Below are 20491 nucleotides of genomic sequence, written 5' to 3'. Positions count from 1 at the left end.
AATCCCTCCAAGGATTTTTTTTGGAATTCTTCCTCCATGAATTCCTCCAGCAATTTCTAAGTGATTTTTTCAAGGATTCTGCCAGGGATTTACTTTAGGGATGCTTCATGGAATTCTACCTAGGATTCCTCCAGGAAATCCCTTGGGAATGGTTTTTAAATTTAAAACAATATTGACCATCTTCGTGTTGTAGTTTGCACACTGTACATGACGACCGTGTGGAAGCACTTTCGTTTTTTTTTGTTTCATTTTTTTGTGCTTCCTCTCCTAGCATTGCACAGTGGAGCACCTAGTACATCAAAACTGATCAAAACTATTTTGACGCATTTTCACAACCCAAATGCAACCCAAATTAGTAATGAAACGTATTTCATAGTTTTCGTATTTTTTTATTCTGTCATTAGGGTGACCAATTTTATAATTGTAAAAGTCAAGATTTTTCAAAACTATTTTTTTTCAAAAAATCACAACTTTTGAACCAGTTGACCGATTTTAAACTTCTTTTTTTTGCTTGAAAGCTGTTGAGTTCTAGTTTTCAGCAAAAATACGTTCAGAGGGCCAAATAGTGTTTTAAGGCAAATAATATCATATAATAATATAATTATCACGATTTTTTCAAAGTGTTGCAACTTTTGAAATCGGAAACATCCGGGAGATTTTCTTTCTGCATTTGAAAGAGGAACAATAGTTTTATCATACACTAAATGCAGATTTTCCGGAAACAACCGGAAATCATCTTATTTCATTTTGAATGTACGGTAAAGGATTCCATCAAATATTTTTTTCAATATTTTCATATATTGTATGTAAATTCAACGTCAATTTGTTTGGGTTTCAAATTAACAGAATAACAACATTAACCTTCTTTAACAAACTGCATTGTTGAATTGATTGACTATCAATTTCATTCACTTTGTACGGTCAAAACTAGCTTGCGCTGTGAGTTATATCAAAGAAAACGGCTAAACTTCAGCTTCACTTAACCTCTTCTGATAAGCGTAAACAAAACATTTGTACACTGCTTAGCTGTCAAACGATTACACGATAACTACACTTGGCAAAAACACAACGGAAAACCCAATTACTTCATTTTGAGTTTTTCTACTTATGATCAGGTTTTGATGTGATTTACTCCAATGTGCATTGCTCCGGTCACCGTGAAAAGTCTCAATTTCCTTCTGGTCGGGATGTGGTCCATGCGAGCGAGGCTACACTGTATGTTCGACCACAAATGGGGGACACAACTAGGTGGCTCGCTGTATGGTATGACCTTGCGAGGCGACGGCCAGGCCCGGAGTAAACGGACGAAGAATGCGGAGTTTGTTGTCGCTGTCAATCAAACAATTATTTCAGTCTGGGCCTGACGGATGGACGGAGGGATACGACGGACATGTTTTGAAATGGGTCTTGTTAGGGATATTATAAATGTTTTTATGTCACCTCGTGACCGTGTGACACTTAAAGGTGATCAGCAAAAAATAGAAGGGAAAATCGATATTTGGGAAATTTTCCTCTTTTTAATTTGATTTAAAGATATTTTTGGTCCACAGCTGGTATTCCTAACAAAGGAAAAGCATTAGATGATCAGAAACAAATACTTGCACAGCCAGAGCTCTCAGCTCTGAGATACATGTTTTCATGATTTAATTTTCGCTTTCAATACAAAACCGTGATATCATTTCCCACTGACCATGTCCAGATTCTCCCAAGCAAATATTGATTTTTAAATTTATTTTTGCTGCCTGGCCCCGTGCATGATATTCACGTGGCACCGTGGTTTTTCCGTCTGCGGTGCAGATTCCACCAGAGTTGGTGCACGGTCGCCATCAGCAGTTATAATTAAGACTGGCAATTTTCTCCCACAAATGAGAAACCATGCAAAATTACTGCAGTTTGCAGGTACAGCTCTGCGGCTGGGTTGACATTGGTGATATAAGTTCTGTACACTAAAAAAAATGAACACATTTGTTTTAGCACACACATAAATAATATATTACATTAATTATAAGACTGCTTTTTGTAACAGATTCATTTGAAAATAAAATCTCCCATTCAAGAATATACGTTTTCAATACATATAATTTGAACATTGAATCACGAAAACTGTAACAGAGTTCTAATATTTTTTATTTTTTTTTTGAGTGTCCACCAAAGAAGCAATTTCAATTTTGCAAAAGCATCGTTAAAGATGTGTTTGTAAATTATCTAATTATGTCCAGCGACGCACATTGGAGTAAATCACATCAAAACCTGATCATAAGTAGAAAAACTCAAAATGAAGTAATTGGGTTTTCCGTTGTGTTTTTGCCAAGTGTAGTTATCGTGTAATCGTTTGACAGCTAAGCAGTGTACAAATGTTTTGTTTACGCTTATCAGAAGAGGCTAAGTGAAGCTGAAGTTTAGCCGTTTTCTTTGATATAACTCACAGCGCGTGCTAGTTTTGACCGTACAAAGTGAATGAAATTGATAGTCAATCAATTCAACAATGCAGTTTGTTAAAGAAGGTTAATGTTGTTATTCTGTTAATTTGAAACCCAAACAAATTGACGTTGAATTTACATACAATATATGAAAATATTGAAAAAAATATTTGATGGAATCCTTTACCGTACATTCAAAATGAAATAAGTTGATTTTCCGGTTGTTTCCGGAAAATCTGCATTTAGTGTATGATAAAACTATTGTTCCTCTTTCAAATGCAGAAAGAAAACCTTCCGGATGTTTCCGATTTCAAAAGTTGCAACACTTTGAAAAAATCGTGATAATTATATTATTATATGATATTATTTGCCTTAAAACACTATTTGGCCCTCTGAACGTATTTTTGCTGAAAACTAGAACTCAACAGCTTTCAAGCAAAAAAAAGAAGTTTAAAATCGGTCAACTGGTTCAAAAGTTGTGATTTTTTGAAAAAAATTAGTTTTGAAAAATCTTGACTTTTACAATTATAAAATTGGTCACCCTAATGACAGAATAAAAAAATACGAAAACTATGAAAAACGTTTCATTACTAATTTGGGTTGCATTTGGGTTGTGAAAATGCGTCAGAATAGTTTTGATCAGTTTTGATGTACTAGGTGCTCCACTGTGCGACGGTGGGGCCTTCTTTTGCTCAGATGGAAGTGCGCTGCTACAAGGAAAAGTCAGGATAAAAGTGTCTAGGTTCTATTTCAGTATTGGTTTAAAATCGGTTTTTCAATTGAACTTTCATGGACAAAGAGAATCTTCATGTCTACCACACTTTATGCAAATGTAAACAACGGAAAATATAGCAAAGTAAACTATCAGTAAACGAGATCAAAGTCTTTCCAAGTTTAAACGGGACACCAGGAAAAAAGATGAACAGAAATCCAGAGATGATGTGCAGCCCACTCAAGTGATAAGCTAAAAGACCTTGCACTGCACTGTCTAATATTTAAAAAGCATTATGAAAGCTTTTAAAGTCATTCAATTTGGTCTCATTCAATAATAATTTTGTGTCCCAGTGCGTTAAACTAATCACATTTTGTCCTTGTGCGACATGCGCTGTGAAATACAAAAAGTCGAGATAATGGTCGCCAGCTGAATAATTTCAATCTCATAAAATCCATCCATGATTCGCTGGAAGTTTCTTTTTTCCTGTTATACAATATGTGCTCCATTTTCAGTAAGGACGCGGTCCACCAAAAATAAAAATATCTACACTTACTACACATAATTGCTTTCACCTGTTGACCAGTAGTTGGCAGCTTTGTCGAAGATATGATGGTATCCAGCTGTAGGGGAGTGAAAACTATATTGTTCTAGCCAGATAACGATGTTCAATTAAGATGTAAAATGAGATAATACCAGACAGTAGTGGGATACTCTCGTATGGGGTGATCCTTACTATTGATGCAACCCATGCTAGACTAAGACGTCAAACAATCGTTTCGTACCATTTTCATTCCTCACAGTACACTGAACGGCGGGTTGTGGTGAATATTACTATTCTGAGGGTAAATTTAAATGCACAACGCCACTAAATTTGTGCAGACTGAATTTCGTTTCAATTCAACAGAATTATGTTTTCAATTTTACCATGGACTCGATTTTCAATTAAAAAAAGTTTCTGTTCGCAACCGGATTCGAACCAAGAACCTTGACATCACCAGGCTCGCACGCTACCACTCAGCTATCGAACCGGCTGATGTGAGAAGAAACAAAACGCACACAAGAAGCATTGGTTGGTCGATGATCATGTTTTGCCATGGTAAATTTAAAAACATTTTTATGCTTGTCATTACTGCAAGCCGCCTTTCAGTGTACACTGAATTATGTTGAATTGAAACGAAATTCAGTCTGCACAAATTTAGTGGCGTTGTGCATTTAAATTTACCCTCAGAATAGTAATTTTCACCGCAACCCGCCGTTCAGTGTAGTGTCACATCCTTTCAATCACGTTTCTGGAATCGAGAAACGATAATTGATGGCTATCGTGCGAGATGTACGATAGTGGAAGCTAAATTAATTACGAAAGAATTATATAAGTTTTGTGCCCTTACGTATTTGAGGAGACGTGTACCTGAACGTGGACCTTCGGCATGGCAGCTACTAATGACAACAGTTAAAAGTTGTTTCTCTGAATCAAGTAGAAAAGTTGGACTTCCGGTGTTAGAAATGGTGAAAGTACTGAATTGAATCACATATGTATAACACGGAGACTCGATTCAGATAATGAGAAGGAGTTGCACATGAAGATATTTTACCTAAATTGATTCATTACACAAGATGAAATTAGTTTATTACCCACATGGATATCAATAAAAATAATTTAAAAAGGATGAGAGGCTAGAATAGGGTAGTGGACTAGGTAATGGAGGTATTTTGACCCACCTTTTGAGTTTTATTACATTTATCCAAGGTTGCAACCATTCATTTGCAAAAATTTAAATTCATTTGCTATTATCTCAGTTCAGAAGCATGCTATCGAAAAACATTGTATGGATGAATTTAACCTTGTAGTTTTAGCTGAAAGTTTGCCTAATAACATTGGGGTTGCACACGTATTCCAAAGTCGTGAGTGAGCTGTGAAGGCAACTTTCCACAGCGTGAATGAAATTTATATTCATCGCGTGGAGAGTTGCCTTCACAGCTCTCTCACGACGTTGGTATGCGTATGTGACTCTAATGCTTTTCGGCAAACTTTCAGATAAAACTACAAGGTTCAATTCATCCAAACATTGTTTTTCGATAGCATGCTTCTGAACTGAGATAATAGCAAATGAATGTAAATTTTTGCAAATGAATGGTTGCAACCTTGCATTTATCATATAATATCTACAAAATCTTGGCAAAGGATTATTGGAAGCTAACGGGGTCTCCCGTTAGCCTAGTGGTTAAGGCTATGGATCTGGAGACGGCGGGTTCGATTCCCGTTCCGGTCGGGAAAATTCTCTCGACTCCCTGGGCATAGTGTATCATTGTCCTTGTCTCACAATATACAAATTCATGCAATGGCAGGCAAAGAAAGCCCTTCAATTAATAACTGTGGAAGTGCTCAAAGAACACTAAGTTGAAGCGAGGCAGGCCAAGTCCCAGTGGGGACGTAGAGCCATAAAGAAGAAGAAGAAGATATGATAAATGCAATAAAATTCCAAAGGTGGGCCAAAATACGTCCACTACCCTATTTCACGGTGGTGAAGCACTTGAGGTGAATTGAGGTGGATTTCAGATACGTTCCTGAGGTGTTTCAGTCAGGGAGATCCGTAAGTTTAAAAGGGAACTTCACACGCTCCAAGGGGCTTTATACGCATTTTATGGGGTTTCAAAGATTTCAGTGCATTTCAAGGGGCTCAGTGACTTCCAGGAGAGCAACAGCAGATATCCAGAGGTGTGTTTGAGTGATTCGAATGCGTTTCAAAGCATTTCAAGGGGTTTCAGGAGACTTCGGGACGTCTCGGAATTTCAAGTGAGCTTTAGGAGCTTTCAGATGGTTTATGAGGTGTTTCGAAGCGTTTCAGGGCATGTCAGCGGGATTCAAAGGGGTTCCCGGGGATTAGGCAGATTTCAGGTGAGCTTCATGGGCTTTTAAAGGGGTTTCAGAGGCGTTTAAGAGCGTTTCAAAGGAAGTTTTAGGTTGCTTCATAGGCGTTTTATTCAATTTTAAGACACTTCGAGGCATTTTAGAGCACTTTAGAGGGTTTTCGAGAGTTTCTTGAAGATTTAGGGGCGTCAGAGGCTTTCTGATGAACTTCAGTCAGGGCTGTTTCAGGGGATGCATGTTGAAACGATTTGATGTGTTTTCAGAGTGTTTCTTCTTCTTCTTTATGGCTCGACGTCCCTCCAACCAACAGAAGACTAAAAGCGCGCAAAAATACTATAGAAACCAATTTTAAATTTTAGTTTTTACCGCAGTTAGTCATGTACCAACATCATAAAACCCCGACAGTTACAGTTCGCCATAACCCCAAACCAAAAACGAATACTTTATTTTTCTTTTATTAACTCGTTTTACAAATTAAAAAGACTCCGTTGCAGATAATCAAAACAGCTATAATAGTACAGTCGAACTCACATCCAAAAAAAATTAAGTTTTCGAATTTAGCCGCTCGGTGGCGCTGTAAGCATTCAATAATCAAACCCTTTAGTATTATTGTAGGTGACTATATGCCAAACAACTTTGTCGAAGACCGCAAAGTGATCCAACGTCTGTGAAAAAAAGCTATACCCTAGGTAAAATGAGGATAAACTTTATTGTTTTAGTAAAGGAATAATATCAATAATATCAATAAAAAAATCTCAATACTTTGCCTCACTTTGTCTTGGGTATAACTCTTTTCACAGACGTTGGATCACTTTGCGGTCTTCGACAAAGTTGTTAGGCATATAGTCACCAACAAAAATACCAAAGGGTTTGATTAATGAACGCTTACAGCGCCACCTAGCGGCTAAATTAGAAAACTTAAAATTTCTGCATACATTTGGCCAAGTTTTCCCATACAAACTTCAAGCGTTTTGAGCGCCCCCTTAGGCTCAACCGATTTTGCTCAAACTTTGAACGTAGCTTCTGGGAGTCCAAAACAACTGATTTAGGAGGTAAGGCTTGGCATTTTTCGAAATTTTTGTTTTTCATATAAGTGTGGCGTGGGCCACCTTAACCTCTAGGCATTCTTGAAGGGTTATTATTTTTGAAATATTGTGTTTATGTTGTCGACAGAACCGTTTTTGTGCTAGTAAAAGAACTATTTTTGGGATTTTTCTTCAAAATTTGATAAAAAAATACACGCATATTTTTTTCTACCATGAAAATTTTAACTGATAGTACTATTTGTATGCGTCATTTCTCTAAAAAAAGATTTAAAATATCTTGTCTAGAAGCTGATATATTACGTGTTTAGTGAATGGACAATATTTCAAATATTTGCAAAACTTTTTTTTATTCTTCAATCACTTAACCTATTTTACTGCTCTATTGTCCACTAGGGTCCTGCGTGAGCGATTCCAATTGGAAGCTGTACATACACTTTGTACAGCGCCTAAATGTTTTCTATTTCTAATTGTCCTACATCGAACTGGTGGCCGTCGCGCTGCTTTCACTTTCTACCTTATCATGGTAGAATGATGAGGACGAGGATGTTGATGTGTGGCTGTTGGTTGTTCCTGTTTTCAGTACGATTGGGGGTCCATTATGGGTAGCCGATCGCTGATGTCCAAGTATCCGGGTTCATTTGAGCCATGGGCTCAGAAGAGGGTCAGTGTCAGCTGCTCTCAGGGGGAAAGAGCAACTGACAAAAGAACCGGGGCAGAGATCGAACCCATGACCATCTGCTTATGAAGCAAACGTGTAGCCACTACGCCACGGGCCCCGGCTTGCAAAACTTTGTATACTTGGGATATTATAAGGTTTTTGTGACACTCTAATGTACGTTTATTCAAAAGAGTTAGTGACTTAAAATAATAGCTTTACTAGTTGATTAATTCCAACCCGGGAGCTTCTTGACAGCTGCCGAACAACGTCAGCGTACCTAAAAATTTTGGTCCGGGTGGTACTGTCAGATTCAAAGCGGCAAGCGCTACTTTTGAAAAGGACGGAAACCGACAATAACAAACCGAACAAAAAATATTAAAACATTCAACAGAAACCTTTATTTGTTGTTTCCGCTTTTTTGTGGTAGATAAATGTAAATTAAAGGGGCCCATATAACCGAGGCGGTAAACGCACGGGTATTCAGCATGACCATGCTGAGGGTGACGGGTTCGATTCCCAGTCGGTCCACGATCTTTTCGTAAAGGAAATTTCCTTGACTTCCTTGGGCATAGAGTATCTTCGTGCCTGCCACACGATATACACATGCAAAATGGTCATTGGCAGAGGAAGCTCTCAGTTGAAAACTGTGGAAGTGCTCATTGAACACTAAGCTGAGAGGCAGGCTTTGTCCCAGTGAGGACGTTACGCCATGAAGAGGAGAGGAGGAAATGTAAATTAAGTGCGGCATGATGAATTTGTTTACTAGAAGCGAAAATTATATCTATAAAACAAGTAAAGGCAAAATAGTCGGCTTTCATAAAATTAATAAGAAACTCATGTTTTCTTCTAGTGCGGTTATTAAGCACCAGCAAGTAATAAATTAGGTAACTTATGCTAACATTTTACAGCTAGCTATCTGGTGGCCAAGCCAAAATAGAAGTTAAAAATAATCATTTGCAGATTTTTTTTTTCGAGTTTGATCTTCGGTTTGGTCTAGCATGCGCAGTCACCAATTAATATGGAAGACCATTTAAACATGTGCTTTCATTACATTTCTTACAACAATGAAAAGAAAAATCAAAATAATTTCAATTTAATGAACATTAGTTTTTGCGCTTCTGTTGAATACGTCCTTTTGATACGAAACGCTAGCCTCTTGTTGGCATCCACTCACCACGAAACAAACAGGTGTTTTCGCATGGACAAAAATGGTTGCGTCAGTGAAGGATGGACCCGTTGTTTACGAACAGTAGCGACATCTGCAATTTGCAAGTAGGTACGCGAAACTGAGCTCATCTGTCAAGTTACGGGGGGGTTGATTAATTCAAACATGTTTTTTTTAAGTGGTTGGCAGTACATTCATGGCGAGCTTTCATGTGAATAACTAACTACAAGCATGACGGATATCGTGGTTACTGGTAGCAAATGAAATAGGAACAAACATTCCTATTGAAAAAAAACTGAAATTGAAAAAAATAATATGAAAAAATATTTTTTTTTTAGAATTTTTATGAAAAAGAGTCATTTTTTCAAAAATTGCCCTGGCGTAACTTCTAAATATTTTTTTTTCAGAAAATCAAAATGTTCTACAAAAAAGCTTCAAATATGCATATCTTTTAATTAAGGGTTGAGCACCTTGACTTTTCAAACATCGATTTTTTTTGGGAAAGCCCACTTTTTATATTCGGCTTTATGTATTCAGCCTTCTAAAGCGTCTGCCATACGTCTTTCAGTTGTTTGTACGTAACCAGACATTTCTCGCATTAACGCTGTTTCTAGACAATATCTTCGTCCAAAATTGTTTCGAACGTTTCGGAAAGCCATAATACTCAAAATATGTTTGGAACAATATTCTATTATATAATTTTGTGAAAATCTCTCCGTAAAAGTTCATGCTTGCTCAACTGAAGAACTAATTTGGTAATGAATAATGAATATCAATGGTGAAGACGGTCAAGAAGGACGTCAATAATCGAATTCAGTCAACTGGTAGAAGAGCTTGAAAGGGAGCGGTACGGAACAAAGACGAGGACAAACAAATACACCGTTAGCATTGTAAAAAAAAAACACTGTTAACATGGATTAAACCACTATGCAGAGGTTTTCAACGATTTTCAAAAGTGCCCGTCCCAAAACTGCATCGATTTTTGCCAACTAAGGTACCCAAGTGATAGTTTTGATTTGTTATGTTTTGTAACAAATAATTACCGACGTGCAGAACAGACACATATTTATAGATATTTTGTTTAATCACTTGCCTAATTTAAAGCTCTTTTGTCCACTTTTGTACAGTGCCTAAACGTATTCTGTAGTTATTAAACTACAGGGGATACTCAAAATAACTGGGACAGGTAAAATTTTCACTTTTCAAAAAATGTTCAACTCGCTGTAACTTTTCGAAAAGGGCATCAAATATTCTCAAATTTTTACTGTAAGTTCATCAACTAGTTGTGTATCAGTGGACAAAATTTGGGAATGATCGGGCCGTTCTACACAAAGTTATAAAGATTCTAGAAAAAGGTATAATTATCCGATAGCCAACTTTGAGCTGTTATATCTCCGGATTCAAAGAACCGAGTGCAATGAAATTTTGATCATTTACGACTTATATAATGAACTTTAAAAAACAGTTGACTTAATTTGAAATTATTAATAAGAAAAAAAGTTATAGCGATTTCATTTATTTTATGATATCTTAGTAAATTTATCTATTGTTCATGTGCATCCCATTACTTTTTCAATTTATAGCCGGCTATTTGGTAGCTTTGCTTTGGAACATAAATATATTCAAGTCAATTAGAGGGAATTTAAATGAACTATAATTACTATCTCGAATTTTGAAACGATGATAAAGTTTTGGATAAATTAGTGTTATATCAGAAAAATAATCTAATCGTTTTAATTTTCTTTCGTGTAAAGAATTTTAAGTTTAGTCAAATGTTTTTGATAGCTCATTATATAAGTCTTAAATGATCAAAATTTCATTACATTCGGTTCATTGAATCCGGAGATATAACAGCTCAAAGTTGGCTATCGGATAATTATACCTTTTTCTAGAACCTTAATAACTTCGTGTAGAATAGCTCGATCTTTTCCAAATTTTGACCACTGATACACAACTAGTTGATGAACTTACAGTAAAAATTTGGGAATATTTGATGCCCTTTTCAAAAAGTTACAGCGAGTTGAACATTTTTTGAAAAGTGAAAATTTTACCTGTCCCAGTTATTTTGAGTATCCCCTGTATATCGAACTGGTTGCCGTTGCGCTGCTTTCACTTTCTACCCTATCATGGTAGAATCCATTATGAGGCGTCGTTTGCCGATGTCCATGTATGCAGGCCCGTTTGAGCCATGGGCTCAGAAGAGGGTCCAGTGTCAACTGCTCTCAAGGGGATAGAGCCGGGGCTGGGATCGAACCCATGACCATCTGCTTATGAAGCAAGCGTGTGACCAATTGCGCCACGGGCCCCGGAAATTTTTCATTTATAGATATGTTCAATAAAAATTAACCAGATTTTTGTCGTGGAAAGTGTTTGAAAAAACAACTCTGAGGATGGAAAATCCTTGTTTTGTGACTTGGTTAATGCACATTTAATTTACATTACACCGCGAAGCAAAAATGAAAATGGTCAGTCTCCTCGAGAGCAAACGTATGTGTTTCCGGAAGGTTTTGAGTCGCTGAGGCTGGATATTTCAATATAGCTGTAATTGTGATCGTATTCAATTTGGGCTGCATATTAGGGTGGGTCATCGGAACATTTTTGTCAGATCAAGGTTTTTTCGACTCCATTTGGGGTCCCTAACAACTGGCTAAAATTTGAGAGGGATCGGTTACGCCTACGTTTTGCGCATCGCGATTGAAATTTGTATGGAAATTCGTATGGGAAAACGTGCTTTTTTGTATTTTTCCTATTTCATCTACTAATTTAACTCAAGTCATAATACTAAACCCGTTAAAGTATAATTCATGATATACCTTACAACTTTGCCGAAGACAGCAGGGTGCTAAAATGCTCACAAAAAAAGTTATTATGCTCCAGAGTGAGGTATATCGAAATATATGCTGAAAATGACTTTGTCTGCCATCACTGCCCGCTGGGTCAACTAAAAACTGCTATAGCACTTTGTGGATGCATTCTATCAATTTGGTGTCTTCAGCAAAGTTGTTTGGATTTACATGCTCTTTGAATTGCATTTGGACATTAGTTCGAAATTTCACCGCATAGGTGGCGCTGCGATACAAACTTTTTTATTTCGCATCCTAGAGCTTTGGCGTTTTCGGCAATGTTGTAGAACACGAAAAATTATGAAAGTTTGTCGAAGACACCAAAGCTCTAGCACTTAACACAGCGAAGTTATAGCAGAAGTAGTTAATCATATTCAAAAATTTACGTTTTTGCACTTTTTTATATACTTCTTTTAGTGCCATGAATCGTTTATCTTATACTAGCTATCCCGGTAAACGTCGTACTGCCTGCCTACTGTGTTTTTTGACATACAGCTCCATGGGGACGTTTCCCGCAAAGTTATCTGTGCGGGAGCCCCCCGTTCCAGAGACCGGAGACGTCTCACACCAAGCTGAGAACCTTCCCCGGCCCCAGAAAAATTCACATACAAAATTTCACACCGATCGGTTCAGTAGTTTCCGAATGCATAAGGGTCAGACAGACAGACAGACAGAAATTCATTTTTATATACATAGATACATAGATATTTGTATTTTATACCAAATATAACTCTTTTATCTCCCAGAATGACACACTTGCCGGAATGATCGATCTCTTTGAATAGGATAGGATGGATAGGATGTTTATATTAACATAGTACGAAACATTGCCTTCTTTCCATGAAATGACTTTAAGGACAACAGTCCAGGAAATGACATTTCACGAAGTGTTATTTCGGAAAATGTGATATCACTAGTACAATAGGAATTTAAAGATTTATTATCGAATATAGTGCACATAAAAATGTTTTAGTATGTCACTATACAGGAACTGAATAAAAAAAAAATCAAAGGGGCTACATCCTCAATAGCGTTGGTAGTTCGCTTACGCTGAGAGTTTACTACTTGAACATACATCTACCTCGCACTATAATGATTAAAAGAAATATCATTCGTAATATATTAGTTATATTGGCAAAAAAGGAAGGAGTATTATCAAATAGGGGAAATTACCTATTCTCGGCCGTTTTGTTCTCTTCGTCTTTGGGTTTTTTTTTTGAACCTATTGAACTCAGAGTTGGTCTCAAATCCTTCCCAACTAAGCTGAATTATATGGCCAAGTTTCAGGCAATTTGGCTGACAAAAACCCCCCATGACGAAGAGAACAAACCTGCCGATAATACCCATTGTCACCCTATATATTTTAATATGTACAATTACCTTCTTTCAAGGTAGCTGCAATGTAGTACATATGTCACACGTAGTACAAAAACGTAAACTTTGAGATATGATTTACTATTTTCGCTATAACTTCGCTGGGTTGAGTGCTAGAGCTTTGGTGTCTTCGACAAATTTTCATAATTTTTCATGTTCTACAACATTGCCGAAAACGCCAAAGCTCTAGGATGCGAAATAAAAAAGTTTGTATCGCAGCGCCACCTATGCGGGGAGATTTTGAACTAATGTCCAAATGCAATTCAAAGAGCATGTAAATCCAAACAACTTTGCTGAAGACACCAAATTGATAGAATGCATCCACAAAGTTCTATAGCAGTTTATAATTGACCCAGCGGGCAGTGATGGCAGAAAAAGTCATTTTCAGCATTTATTTCGATATACCTCACTTTAGAGCATAATAACTTTTTTTGTAAGCATTTTAGCACCCTGCTGTCTTCGGCAAAGTTGTAAGGTATATCATGAATTATACTTTAACGGGTTCAGTATTATGACTCGAGTTAAATTAGTAGATGAAATGGGAAAAATACAAAACAGCACGTTTTCCCATACGAGTTTCCATACAAATTTCAATCGCGATGCGCAAAACGTAGGCGTAACCGATTCCTCTCAAATTTTGGCCAGTTGTTAAGGACCCCAAATGGAATAGAAAAAACCTTGATCTGGCTAGATACGATCAAATTCACGTTTTTCCATATAACCCTTGACCCACCCTAATTTCTTGGGCATTTGTTTGCCATCTTTTTCTATTCTTAGTTTGTAGGCTAATCGGATCATGCATAGTATCATGCTTCTATTTTTGTTTACTCTACGTGAGCAAACCAGTTTTTTCTCATGGATGATGAACGACATCATGGGATCGAATATATACATAAAAATCAGACCAAACGTGTCACCCATTTGTTTTGACTGTGTGGTTCTCGATTGAACTTTAAAACTGCCGTAATTCTGCAAAGTGACGTAAGCGACATTGATAGTTTTGGCCCATTTTTTGGTTATTATGCATAAAACTCTTGCTCAACCTCTAAGTTTCTTTCCATAGATGATAGATTACGACTAGATCTTGCATTCTAATACAGCAGGCATACCACAGTGCTATTTTTACACCAGATATTATATATAATATACCAAAAAATATCGGCATTTTGAATGGCGCTTACGTCACTTTGCAGAATTACGGCAGAAAAGGGAGGATGCTTGAAAGCGTTACTTCTCCAAAATCATGTCCTGCCAAGCAACTCTTTGGTGTCAAGAAGATTTTGGAAACATTTCCCGTCAGAAACACGTCTTTAAATACCATATTAGGTTGATATGTCGTGTGTGACGTGTTTTAGGAGTTTATCGAAAAGTAGTTACCAATGTTCATAACATAATTGACCAGAAAAGTACGTGAATATCCGATTAGAAATACTGCATAAATACAGGTACTCTTCGATATAAAGTTTTTTTTCCTTTTTGTACGTTATATCGAAGCAGAGAAAGATATAATATTTTTTATACTAGTGTTGATAGATTTGATGTGATATTAATTCCAAATAATGATGTCGGTGACATTTACAAAACTAATAATGAAAAACATGATTTTTCACTAAAAAGACGTTTTGTTTTTGTATGCTTCAATATAACGTACATTTTGCTTCGATATAACGTACACTATTTTTTTTTTCACAATTTGCGCTAAATCTGGGTTAAAAGGCCATATTGATTTATTCGAGTGATTTCGTAGTTTATCTGGGAGTGTTCAATGGAAAAAGAGACAATGTTGTACGTTATATTGAAGCAAAATGTACGTTATATCGAATTCGTTATATCGAGGGTACGTTATACCGAAGATTACCTGTATTCAACATAGAAAGTATCATGTATAACTTTGTAAAGTGCTGCTCATGTCCACAAAAATGAATTTCAATGTTTTGGCAGTTTAAAAAATATAACAAATTTGGGTAAAAAATATAACAATATTATTGGGTAAGTGTTAAAAAATGAAAGTATGTATCGGAACGGGAAGACCTATTCAGCTTCGAGCTTGAACATTGCCAGCCACGTTTCGATACACTCCTTAGCCCCCCGCGAGGACTGCGCGAAAGTTACTCATCCAAAAGTGCTAACACGTGTCCAAAACAAAGCTCCTTTGGTATCATCTCTTCAGCAGCCACCATCGCACCATACCCCCCGGAGCTTCGAGTAGAAACAGTATAACTCATTGTTGTGCCGTCTCTTCGTTTACACTTGACTTCTTTTGCCCACTCTACTAGATAGTAGGCACCAACAACGGAACGAACACCGCAGGCAAAGGACGGCCCATCATCAGAGCGTGAGGTTTGCGTGCCTACTACACAGCAGCAGCAAAGAGGAAAAGTTGTGGAAAAGCGGGAAAACAGCTCAGTGTATAATTTACAAATAGACAAACAAACGGAAGGCAAATTAAAACGTTGTTGTTCGCGGAATAGGGAGGAGTTAGGAGCAGTAAAAGAGAGGGCAAAATGAAGCAAATGGTACAATCGGTTCACGGTTGGTTGTGCTTTGAAGACGGAAATAGAAGACGGTGACTTTTACTGGTATCTTCGTTGGTTTCTTACAGGATCGCCTCTTGGGTCGGGTTGTACTCTTACGGCCGATACAGTAACGCTTGTCCGTTGAACCTATCTCCGTCGGCCGTTGTAAAACGGCAAACCTTGTCCCTATTACGTCAAGACGTCAGCGATTAAAAATTTGGTCGGAATCCATCGCCAGTTTGTCGCCTTCGTCACCTCTTGGATCTCGTCGATCCGGAAGCAACGAACTGCTGGAATCTATGCTAGTCGAAATTGAGCAAACCAAAACGGTGCGGGAATCTATTCTGGACGGATTTGACTGTACGGTTGATCCGGTAGAAGAGTATGTCTAGGACGGTTGGGCTCATCCTAGCTCCCAATGCCGGGGATAGATTGACGTTTTATCGGTGCCATTTTAGCCCGGGACATCATCAAATTGCAGTGGACGCTTCCGTTGATGACCACTCGCAGATATTTATGTTACGCAGCCGTATCCGTGTTTGGTCTCGCAGAGCATGTGGGTTTCCAACTAATTGACTTCGTGTGACTTGGCGCCGCCGATATAGCAACGGGGAATCTAGATGACCTCAACCAACCACAAATCTATCTACCGCTTCCACAACTTCCAGAAATTGCTGTCAACTTCTTTATCACAGTCGCAGCTAGAACGCCATAGATGATGGATGATGATTTTGTTGTGGGCGTGTACAGTGAACGGCGATAGCAAACCGAGGGAATCGAATAAGCCCATGATGAACGACGATCCTTTCTATCGGCCTCCCTTGAACAGGTATGTACTTCATCAACTTCTCGCGGTGCATCATCGAGAATATGAACTGGTCCGTGTTTGGTTTTAGATCACCCCCAGGACTCTCTCCTTCGCCATCTGCTTGTCATAGTTGGAATGCACCGGTGTCGCTGGATGCATCTTTTTCAGGCAAAGCCGTAGTCAGCGCTATTCGGCTCTCGAGAAGAAAGTGAAACGCTCATGTAGACGGGACAAAAGAGCGTGGGCGTAGTCCCTAGACGACGAAGGCGAGAAAGCCGCAAACACAGGCGACAACCGTCTTCTCTACGATGTTTCACGTCGCCTTGGTGGGACTAAGATGAATGCTACGATGCTCGTGAAAGACACGTCTGGACAGTTACTGACCGACCCGGCTAACCAATTGAAGCGCTGGTTCGAGGACTTTGGAAACCTTTTAAAAGTGTCGGCCACGCCATCAACACCTTGGCATGATTCGCCAAGGGTTCGACGCATTACCCGTGTCAACACCGAAGCTCCATCAATAAAGGAGATAGAAACAGTCATCCGTAGCATGGAATCAAACAGAGCCCCAGGGGTCGATCGCATATCAGCTGAGTTGCTCAAAGCTGACCCCGTAGTATCCGCACAACTATTGCAGTAATTATTCTGCAACATATGGGAAACCGCGACATTTCCGGCCTATTGGATGTGAGGCAAGGATGTATACTATCACCGCTACTGTTCCTCATCGTAATCGACGAGATCCTGGTAGGTGCGATTGACCGTGAACCAAATCGTGGATGGCTGTGGCAGCCCATTACCATGAAACACCTAAATGACTTCGAACTGGCTGATGACGTTGCTTTCCTAGCTCAATGGCGTTCTGATATGCAGAGCAAGCTCGATAATCTTGCCAATCGCTCCTCAGCGGCAGCTTTTGCTATCAACGTCAACAAGACCAAATCTTTGGATGTAAAAACGGTCGACAGCTTCACGGTAGCTGGGCAATCAGTAGAGAATGTTGAATGCTTCCAATAACTTGCTAGCCAAATGGCAGCCGATGGCGGCACCAAGATCGACATAGGTGCACGGATCAAGAAGGCGAGGGTTGCTTTTACGAGTTTAAGAAATGTATGGAAAAGCTACCAGATCAGTCGACGCAACAAAATTCGAATTTTTAACTCGAACTTTAAATATGTGCTGCTATACGCCAGTGAAACCTGGTGTGTATCAGTGGAGAACACTCAACGGCTGCAGGTCTTCATCAATAGATGCCTGCGGTATATAATGCGTACATGGTGGCCTCACAATTGGATCTCCAACGTGGAGCTCCATCGTCGATGTCATCAAAAGCCGATAGCGACAGAAATTCGAGAGCGAAAGCGGAGGCCACACTCTACATAGGGGCGGAAACGAAATCTATAAGCAAGCGTTAGATTGGAACCCAGCAGGACATCGCAGTTGAGGCAGACCCAAAAGCTCATGGTTGCGCAGCCTCAACAACGAAATCAAGCAAGTCGACAGAAAATTGACCTGGCCTCAGGTCAAGGCGATAGCTGGCAATCGGCCATCAGCACCACCGCACAGTGGGATCATTCTGAAAAAAGACGATCAAAACCTCTAAGAGCCGTTAGATGACATTTTAGCATATAGGTGTCTTTGGAAGATATGTCCAGAAAAATCTTCTCTTTTTTTATGCATATTCACTGTATGGTAATACTGTAGGGTGAACCCGAACAAAAAAATATTTTTTAAAAATATATTTTTAGAGGGTAGATGTCTTTAGCAAAGTTGTAAAACAAGTAATTTCAAGTAACTTTGCTGATGACACCATATAGCTTGGACTTCATTTTTAGGGAGTAAATATTATTATTATTATTAATATTTATTAAAGACACTTTACCACTCATGTGGCATTCGTGTCTGAAAGGGAGTAAATATGAAAGTTTAAAAAACAACCTCAAAATCAGTTTTTTGAACTTTTCCATGATGATATCGTAAAATTTCAACGTGATATGCTCTACAAGTTTGTGGGTACTACTGGAATACACTATCTTGCCGAAGACACCATCTCTGTAAAATTGAAAATTGCTCCAGTAAACCATTTTTTTTGAAATTTTTTGCACTATTTTCACCATTGAATATTTTTTGAATAGGCACTTTTTGGCAGCCGTGCTATCAAAATTTCAATGCTTTATCATGTCCAGAATAGACCAAAAGTGACTTAACAATCGGGTCTGATAAGGCACTTTGATTTCTGATGGTATTTTAATAGTCATTTTTCAAAGAAAATATTCACAAATTTCATACAAATCATTTAATACAAACTGAAAACTCACGAAAACTTTTCGACATTAATATTTGTTAATCAAAATAGTATTTTTGTTGAAATAGTATATATTTCTAACACTGTGTTTTTTATCTATTTTTTTTATTGTAATTTGACATTTACCCTCTAAAAAAATATTTTGAAAAAATATTTTTTTGCTCGGGTTCACCCTACAGTTTTACCATACAGTGAATATGCACAAAAATAGAGACGATATTTCTGAGCACATCTTCCAAAGATACCTATATGCTAAAACGTCATCTAACGGCTCTTAGAGGTTTTGATCGTCTTTTTTCAGAATGATCCCACTGTGCACCGTGGGTGCCCAGGACTGAAAGTGAGGAACTGATATTTAAATGTTTTCTAAGTTTTTAGAAGATTCACTGGTCATGGTCAATTACATATCGCAGCATTAAATGACGTAAAAAGTTATAATTACATCTGTAGATTTTATGATTCAAAAAACAGGGGTAGTTTGGACGACCTAGTATTCAACATATTTTGTCAATTATATATTTCTTGGTGCCCTAGAGAAAAGCGTTAACAAAATTTTATATTAACGCTTGAAAAAATTTAGGCCCCAAAGGGTTAATCGAATAGTTTTAAAATCGTACTCAAATCGACAAGCACATCAAGAGTGATGAGAATTAACTCAGTTAAAAGTCAACTTGCCCCTTGCGACTAACGTTTGTAAACATGAGTTCAAGCACTCAAAATCAAAACTGATTTCAAAGCACCACGTTTTCGGAAGGCACGCGTTTAGCTTTCAAGAGTCATTCCATTTGATACCTACACCTGCACAGACCTTATTCCTATGAAACCACCTGGCCGACAGGGGATGGGAACCCACCAATCCCAACCAAACAAAAGGCCGAAACAGACTCTGAATCCAGCTCTAATCAAATCCAAATCAGACCCTGACCGTGCTGATCCTAACCTATGTAGACTGGCGAATTGACTCCGTCACCGCACACGAGCAACTTTTAATGGGAAAATTTCATTTCGTGCACGTACCTCCAGACCGGATCCGCCTCAAAGTTTCACGAAACCTATGAGAGCATTAACCAATTTCCCTATCTGTTGTGTCCCCGAAGCAAGCGGCAGCTTGCTGAATGTGACCATTAACCAATTGCCCACGTTGATCTAGTCTGACATACGCTATTATGCCTCTCAGGAAAAATCATAACATGGCGATTACCTGCCTCTCGCTTCCGATACAAGCGCGATAGTTACTTATCATAAAAGCGTCACCAGATTCTAAAAGTATTTTATTCCATTGTATGGGGTTTAACAGCAAGCATACTTAGTTTACTGAGCCACTCTTGTCGTTCATCACAAATATATCCGAAAACATCTGTCACTTCGCGAAAGTCACGTGCTTTTGTTTTGGGAGGGAACATGTTTTCTTTTGTATGCCTTGCGACTGTCACTGCGGCTATGGGCCTCGCGGGCATACGACCGCCGCAGGACTCTAATAAAAGATAAGCGTGACAATAAGAAAACGTAAACAATTGCGAATAACTGGTAAAAAAAAACTGGTTTTAAAACGTAGTATGGCGGTCTACGATTGAAATTCTGCCGAAGACAATAACTTTAAAGATTTTGTATTTTATGGTAAAATTCTATAATACTTTTTGTAAGTCTTCAAAGTTTTGTAAGTACTAAATATCTAGAAAGAAGAAAAAAAAATTTTACAACAGTTTTTTTTATCGTCGCAAAACTCTATTTTCCAAACCTCTCCATCCCTCAGAAAAAAAAAAACACAACAA

General features: G+C 38.2%; 1 protein-coding gene across 4 annotated transcripts in view; it reads right to left on the bottom strand.

Moving 5' to 3' along the window:
• The window catches only part of LOC109408817 (potassium channel subfamily T member 2), a 564841-nt gene that overhangs the window by 349037 nt on the left and 195313 nt on the right, over positions 1 to 20491 (bottom strand). The window lies entirely within an intron of this gene.

The sequence above is a fragment of the Aedes albopictus genome, chromosome 2 (assembly GCF_035046485.1).
Source record: "Aedes albopictus strain Foshan chromosome 2, AalbF5, whole genome shotgun sequence".
Lineage (NCBI taxonomy): Eukaryota > Metazoa > Arthropoda > Insecta > Diptera > Culicidae > Aedes > Aedes albopictus.
The sequence above is the reverse complement of the archived record's forward strand: the minus strand, read 5'-3'. Positions and strand labels throughout refer to the sequence as shown.